Source organism: Ceratotherium simum, chromosome 12 (assembly GCF_057802395.1).
Source record: "Ceratotherium simum simum isolate JZ-2026a chromosome 12, ASM5780239v1, whole genome shotgun sequence".
In the NCBI taxonomy this organism is placed as follows: Eukaryota; Metazoa; Chordata; class Mammalia; order Perissodactyla; family Rhinocerotidae; genus Ceratotherium; species Ceratotherium simum.
The window spans coordinates 49,112,702-49,120,644 of record NC_141911.1 but is presented as its reverse complement, the minus strand read 5'-3'; the positions used below and the strand labels follow the sequence as shown (position 1 = coordinate 49,120,644).

The 7,943-nt window shown below is 35.8% G+C and overlaps 1 non-coding gene across 1 annotated transcript; it reads right to left on the bottom strand.

Moving 5' to 3' along the window:
• Positions 1-406: 406 nt before the first annotated feature.
• Positions 407-513, bottom strand: LOC147915849 (U6 spliceosomal RNA). Its single transcript, XR_015553874.1, has one exon. It is a non-coding gene; the product is annotated as a U6 spliceosomal RNA (small nuclear RNA).
• Between the last annotated feature and the right edge of the window lie 7,430 nt (positions 514-7,943).

Sequence of the window (7,943 nt, the reverse complement as noted above, 5' to 3'; positions counted from 1 at the left end):
TGAGTAGGCTCTGGACTTGCAGTTATCTTTTCCAATTTTTTACTTTGAAATACTATTTGACCTCTCTAAACTGTCCTTTTCGTTTTAAAAATTAGGACTAACAATATCTATCCTGCCAAATACAGAGTATTTATGAGACTATAATGAAGAAATGCATGTAAAATTAGTGAAAGTTACAAAGAATCAAGTTAATAAAGATACAAACTTGAAATATGTTTTGAGAACAGATCTGAAGTTAAAATTATGTTTCTTTGTAGTTTTCAGATACTTAATGCAGTGTTATGTACTTTACAGTTAATTATCCATTAAATGAGCAAATAAAGTGTGTGTTGCACTTAAGAACTAAGTTATTCATTTAAAATAAATTCTTTAAACAGTTATACATATATTTATTTTTCACTCTTTTTTTTTTATGAAACACTTCATGAATTTGTCTGTCATCCTTGCGCAGGAGCCATGCTAATCTTCTCTGAATTATTCCAATTTTAGTATATGTGCTGCTGAAATGAGCACTTTACTTTTTAACAAATATTTTACTGTGCTACTGTAAGCAAGCTCTGTACTAAATTTGGTGAAAATGGAAATGAATAACTTAATGCCTCAATGAGCTCGCAGATTGGTGGGAATAAAGCAATACATACAACTTAATCTGATCCAGCATATTAAGTGTCATAAATGCACACCATAAATGCTATGGAAAAATAGATGAGAGAAGTAATAATTCTTTTGGGGAATATTGTAAAATGAATAACAGAAAAGATTATACAGTCATGCATTGCTTAATGACAGGGATACATTCTGGGAAATGTGTCGTATGGCAATTTTGCCATTGTGCAAACATCATAGAGTGTACTTACACAAACCAAAATGGTATGGCCTGCTACACACCTAGGCCATATGGTACTAATCTTGTGGGACCTCTGTCGTATATGTGGTTCGTTATTGACTGAAACGTTGTTATGTGGTGTATGTAATGCATATTTGAACTGGAACTTAAATGAAATGTTAAGGGGAGGAAAGGTGACAACAGGAAACATTTCAAAATAATAGCAGTTACATGACACTTACTCTATACCAGACAACATTTTTTTTGTGTGTGGTGAGGAAGATTGGCCCTTTGCTAACATCTGTTGCCAATCCTCCTCTCTTTGCTTGAGGAAGACTGGCCCTGAACTAACGTCTGTGGCAATCTTCCTCTATTTTTGTATGTGAGTCACCACCACAGCATGGCTTGATGAGTGGTACAGGTCCGTGCACGGGATCCAAACCTGTGAACCCCGGGCTGCTGAAGCAGAGCACGCTGAACTTAACCACTAGGCCACCGGGCCAGCCCCTACCAGACAACATTTTAAGTGCTTTGTATTTGTGGAGTGGTTTCATTCCCACAACATAAGAAGTCAGATGTAATCTTACCTATAAAGTTAGTGTTAATCTTACTCTTTTAAAATAGGAGGAAACAGCCTTATAGAGGTAAGGTGACTTTCCCTACAGCACATACCAAATTAGTAGCAGAGCCGGGATTTAAGCTCAAGCAGTCTCTTATTACCATCCAACTACTTAACCTCTATCTTACACTGCCACGTTTGAGCATGTCAACAATTTTCACAAGTTGAAAAATGGGAATAAGCATTCCACCCAGAGGAAATGGCATGAGCAAAGGCACCACCCAATTAGACCCCAGGGAGGACACATATTCTAGTTACTAGTGAATTGAGCACGGGGTAGAAAGGCAGTCATATAATACACTCCTACCTCATACACAGAAAGGATGAGCTAATTAAACCAATATGACCCTTTTATCTTGCTGTAGTCAGTCAGATGGTATTCATTGCAACCTCAGTCATTGCCTTTGAGAAATATTTTATCATCATCAGTCTTGAGCAGGACTTCAATAGATACATACTTTCTATATGAACAGAAAAAACCCTATCTGGAAAAGTGTTTACTCGGCCTTCCCCAATTGTGAGAATGGAAGGAATTGGAATTTATACTATCATTACACATTCAGGATGATCAATGTGAACCTTCTATTAATACAGGGAAAGAAAATAGCCAGGCACAAAGTACAGACAGTAGCATAATTTTCATAAGTGAAGGAAAATTATAATAATGTATTATATGTACACATATATTTTATATGAAAAGATTTTATTTAAAACTAATATTATGTCACCTTAGTTCTTACATGGTAATAAGACATCAAAAAATTATAAATCACATCTATAGTAACCAACATACTTTCACACTCTATTCTTAACAGAGTTTCATAAAAACAGGTTAAGAAAAGATCATAGGAACTCAGTAGTTTCCATGGTTTCAGAGTCAAGCTAATGATTTCAGGATCAAATTAATAGGTATGAAATTTCACAGATTCTTGAAAACTACAATGGCAATGAGATATTGATTAAACATATGCATCTGGCTGGAAACAATTTCAGAATTCAAAATAATAAAATATTGGTGTTCCAGTAAATCTTCAAACATTATCTCCATTCTCTAAAATGTAGCTTATAGGGACTGTAATAATGTTTTAAAAAATAAAATATGGTCATTCCTCGGTATCTGCGGGTGATTGGTTCCAGGACCCCCCATGGATACCAAAAATCTGCTGATGCTCAGGTCTCTTAGTTTGCCCTCCATACCCATGGGTTCCACGTCTGCAGACCAACCTCAAACTGTAAACATAGTATAGTCACGGTTGCTTAACGACAGGGATACATTCTGAGAAATGTGTTGTCATTAGGCGATTTTGTTGCTGTGCAAACATCCTTGAGTACACTGAAGAGGAACAAAATTTGCAACCCCAAAATGTGTCTCTTTAACATGAGGATTATTTTAGGCTGATTATTTTTAAGAAACAAAAGACTCAGAAAGTTTTTCTTATTACCTCTCGCTTACCTGCCTAAATGAATTCAGATAAAAATCCTGTCTCATGGGGCTGGCCCAGTGAGGTAGTGGTTGGGTTCGTGCACTCCACTTCGGTGGCCCAGGGTTCGTGGGTTTGAACCCTGGGCAAAGACCAATGCACCGCTCATCAGCCGTGCTGTGGTGTCATCCCACATGCAAAATGGAGGAAAATGGGCACGGATCCTAGCTCAGAGCCAATCTTCCTCAGCAAAAAGAGGAAGATTGGCAACAGATATTAGCTCAGGACCAATCTTCCTCACCAAAAAAAAAACAAAAAAACAAAAACCTGTCTCAGGAAGTGAGCTATCACCTTAGCATAACATGAACTAGGAGGTAGACAGGGAGGAACCTAGAAAAGCCTGTTTGTTGGGCTCCCTTCTGTGTTCTTCTGTTTCTTCATGGTAAAACAAACATGTTTTCTGAACTTCATTCTTTTCACCTACCCATGAATCATCTTCCTTCCCATTGAAGTCCCCTGATTTTCCCCAGCCGCAACATCTTCTTTTATGCTTAGCTGAGGATGGTATTTAAGGTAAGAGCTTTGGCCATTTTCACGAGTTACTCTGTTTCCTTGGGTTTCTCCTATGTATACATGTTATTAAATTTTTGTTTTTCTCCTGTTAATCTGTCTCATGTCAATTTAATTCTTAGGACAGCAAGGAGAACCTAGAAGGGTAAAGGAAAATTTCTTCCTCCCTTACAGTAGTTACACAAACCTAGATGGTAGCCTACTTTACACCTAGGCTGTAAAGTACTAATCTTATGGGACCATCATCACATATGCGATCTGTGGTTGACTGAAACATCACTATGAGGTGCATGACTGTATGTGATCTGAGGCTGGTTGAATCCACTGATGCGGAACCTGAGGATACAGAGGACTGACTGTGAGTATTGCCTAATCATTGGAAAGCTTCAAGGAGTAACTTGAATCTGATAAACATTGAAACATCCCCAAGGATGGCAAACTCATGCATTCTTTCATTGTTTCCTGGAGAAAATTTCAAAGTATTCATAATTCACTTAATTTAATACAAAATGTTATATTAATTTATTCATTCTACCTTTTTTAAGAACAGTAATGTGAAAAGTTCTGTGGAGAAATAAAAACATAAGGTTTTTATCTTCAAGTATCTCTCAGTTTAATGAAACTGACACACACATATTTGCAATGTAAAATAGGTGCTAACACAAGAGCAAAAAAGGTTAATTACATATACTCAGAATTCAAGTTATTAATCCTAATTAACACAAATAGGCTAAGATAAATCTTTAGAAAAAATTTTTTAGATGTATAGGCATGTATTAATAACTAGAAACTTCCTATTACCTATTTTCTGTAAATATGGTTTAGTTTTGTACCCTTAAAGAATTTAATAAGAATGATAAATATGGCCTCACATTTATTTACTACTTTAAAATTGGCTAATGAGTTTAAAACACATGACCTCTTTGGATACTCACAAAAGCTGTGTGAGGCAGTCACAAATTGTTAGTGCAGTTAGCGAGAGAAATTGTGGCTCAGAGAGGATGATACACTAACAAAGCTGAGCAGGTGAAATGAAAGCATGGAATCTCTGATTCTTCATCTAATTTTTTTTCTCCGCGCATTGTATCTTCTTCCAGGTAGAGCTTGGTGAATCAAATATCTGTGGAAAACGAGAGAAGTCTACTGTTTTTCAAGCATCTCTCTCAAATGTGTAGTATCCTGCAAAACCTAGAATATGGATATTATTTTTGTTTAATAATTTATTAATTTATCAAAAATATGTATTGATTGCCTGTCAATCAATGTGCCGAGTAGAGTGCTGCAATGTTGTGAGTGGTGACCGTGACCATCTTCAGGGAGCTTATGTCTTGTGGGGAAATACTATATGAAACCGACTGTTATGTTTTGAACTGTCGATGTCCATATAACAGGACAGTACATTTTATTTCCCCTGGGGACATCAAGAAGGCCTTATGAGGAAGTAAAACTTATGCTGAGACTTTGCAGAGTCACCTAGTTTTGCTATTTGATTCTCCACTTTTAAACCAGAAACGGCTTTCAAAAACTTGACTAAAGAGTAGTCATGAGTTATTTTGTTTCAAACAAAATCTTGGTACTTTACAACAACTTTTAATGTTCTTAAAACTTTGCATACACAGTGGTAAAATCATGTTTCCAAAACAATTTTGACAATTTGTTTGTCAATCAAATATTTGACCTTTTCAAAGCACAATATAATTGACAGTTTCCTGGAATGTTCCACTCTCTGACTGAGCCAATGTGGATGGACTATAGAGGTCTCGACACAGCTTTGTCTAGTGTGGAAAACTTGATTGTCGTTTTGGTAATCTTATGAGATGTGCAACAATTCGGTCGAAATATGTGACCATATAAGAAAGTAGAAGGGAAAATAAAATAACTCTGAATGTGAAACATGAAAATCAATTATTTTAATTAATCTACAGAAATACACACACCCTTTTTTTTCAACTAGAGAAATTCAGGGGCAAATAAATTTAAAAACTCAAACAAATTCTTTTCATGAGCTATTGACATTCTTCTATTGGTCATAGCACATATTTGAACATATTTTATGATGTTTACACATTGTCCTTATATTTTACTTATTTTGGGGCTATATGTACTAGACCATAAATGCGTTTAGCACAGTGACAGTACAACTTGCAATGTCTACCTGCTCACACTATATTCTCAGCCAATAATTGTTATACTGAAAAATATAACTGAATATTTTAACTACTAATTCTGAATAAATTTCAGTACTAGATATTTGATCAAAATTTATTCACCGTTCTTTAAGTTCCAGCCTTTCACCTTGGCAGCTTGCAAAAGAAAGTGCTACTAGGTTTAACTGCTTCTTTCCCATCATGCAGAACCACTTCTTCAAGCATATCAACCATAAAGCACTTATAATTTTTCAGAGCAAATGCATTGAACTGGGAGAGTTTGAGATGCCACAATAGCATTTTTTTCTTTACATGGAGGTTATGTTGAATTCTGTAAAGAATCCTGAAGCTTTGCAATTCCTTTGCCCAGTAGAGGGAATTGAGGGGCTGTGGCTAAATATACGTATAATAATTGTTCTATGCTAATGTCAGAGAGGACAGTTCCACATTGAAAAGGATATTTGAGCTGAGTTTGATCTTAGTTCTTTTTATAGATCGTCATTGATCTGGTTCTGAAGCAATTACTTGACAAGGACATAGAAAATCATAAAGGAGAAGCTTAGCTATTGACAGTCTAAAGACACTTCTGATAACTGGTCAGAAATATGATCAAGGGCGCTTTAGGTTGCTTTAATCACTCTGTGTGGGTTTCTGAATTACACTAATGATGGTCCCATTCATGTGTTATTAAGCCTCATTTTACACAGACAAGTGCATGCCAGGAATGTAATGACATTTAAGCCAAAATATTATATTAGTTATATTTTCTACTTCTATTTTATATTATTTGTAGTTGGCAACCAGCTTTAAAACTGTGTAAAATTTATATTTCTAATGTTTTTAGGGACTGCCTTAAGCATCAAATCTAAGAAACAAAACTCATATAAATTAATACTGCTTTTCTTATAAGTTGATCAATCCAAATAGGATAGATTAAACCCAATAGCATTATTAAATATCTGACACTGTTATTTTGAACATCCTTAACCAGAAAACCTTTCTTTATGGTTGCATATTTTATTAGTCAAGATAATAATTCCTAGTTGCTGTGAAGAACAGCCACAAAAACTCAGTGAATTAATACAGTAAAAGCCTAATTCTCACTTACATCATGGTCCAACACGGTTAAGGTGTGTCTACAATGCTGTTCTCCAAAAAGGATCCAGAGACTCAGGTTACTTGCATCTTGAGGCTTCATCATCCCCTAGGTCTGCCTCAGAATGATCCACTGGATCCTCTGTCTACAGTTGGCAATGAGCAATGACAGCCTATGACAGAAAGTAAAGAATGTATTATGGCCCAATCTATGAGGTAAACTCCTCTATCCACAGTCCTTTGGCCCAGTCACAGAGCAAGTAAGGAGTCACAAGAAGACTGCACTTATGGATATTGTTGTCTCCCATATGCCCAGAATAAAGAAATGGATTAGTGAGAAATCACCCAATCTCTGTCACACATATTATCTATTTAGGTAGCTTCTCCCCATTTTTTAACCAGGAAACATGGCTTCAAGTTTATTCACTCAATGAATATTATAAATAAGCCAAGCAAATACAGTTCTAAACAATATGCTAGGTGCTAGGGTTACAACTGAATAATGTGAATGAGGTCTCTTGCCCTCAAGGAGCCTATATTTTAGCGTAGGGAGACAGCAAACATGGGAAAAATAAAACGTTACATAACTACAGTTAGCTTAGTGCTCTGAAGGTAATAAGTGGGGTAGTATTTTCAAGATTCAATGGGGCATAATTTAGATGGGGGAATCTCCAAGAGAATATTTTTCAACAGAGAACTGAAGTTTGAACCAATGCTATAAAAGGAGACCAGGGAAAAGCATACCAGGCAAGAGAATAGCAAGCACAAGGACTCTAAACCAGGAAGATCTTGATGTGGGTAAGGTGTAGAAAACAGGCCAGTGTGGCAGGGACATACTGAGCAAAGATAAGCAGAGCAGGAGATCTGGATGAGTAGTCAGGTAGGAAATAGATCCTTTAGAATCTTGCAGGCCATGAAGATGTTTTTGTTTCATTTTAAATATGGTAGGATGTTGGAGACCTGGAGTCCAAACTTTTTAACCACGGCTTAGTTGTATGACGTTAGCTGGTTTTTGCCTCGGATATCAAGGGAAAATTACTGATCTTTCTACCAAGCAAAGTGGATATCAAGGGAAAATTATTGATCTTTCTACCAAGCAAAGTTTTTTTTTAGAACCCCTTTTGTCCTGACAATATTTGAAAAGTATTTTTGTTTATCATAACATGCATAATATTAAAAACTGTTTTTTAATATTTTAGAAATAGAATGGCCTCATTAAATATTTTCTTTTTATAATACAGTATATAATACCATACATATCATTT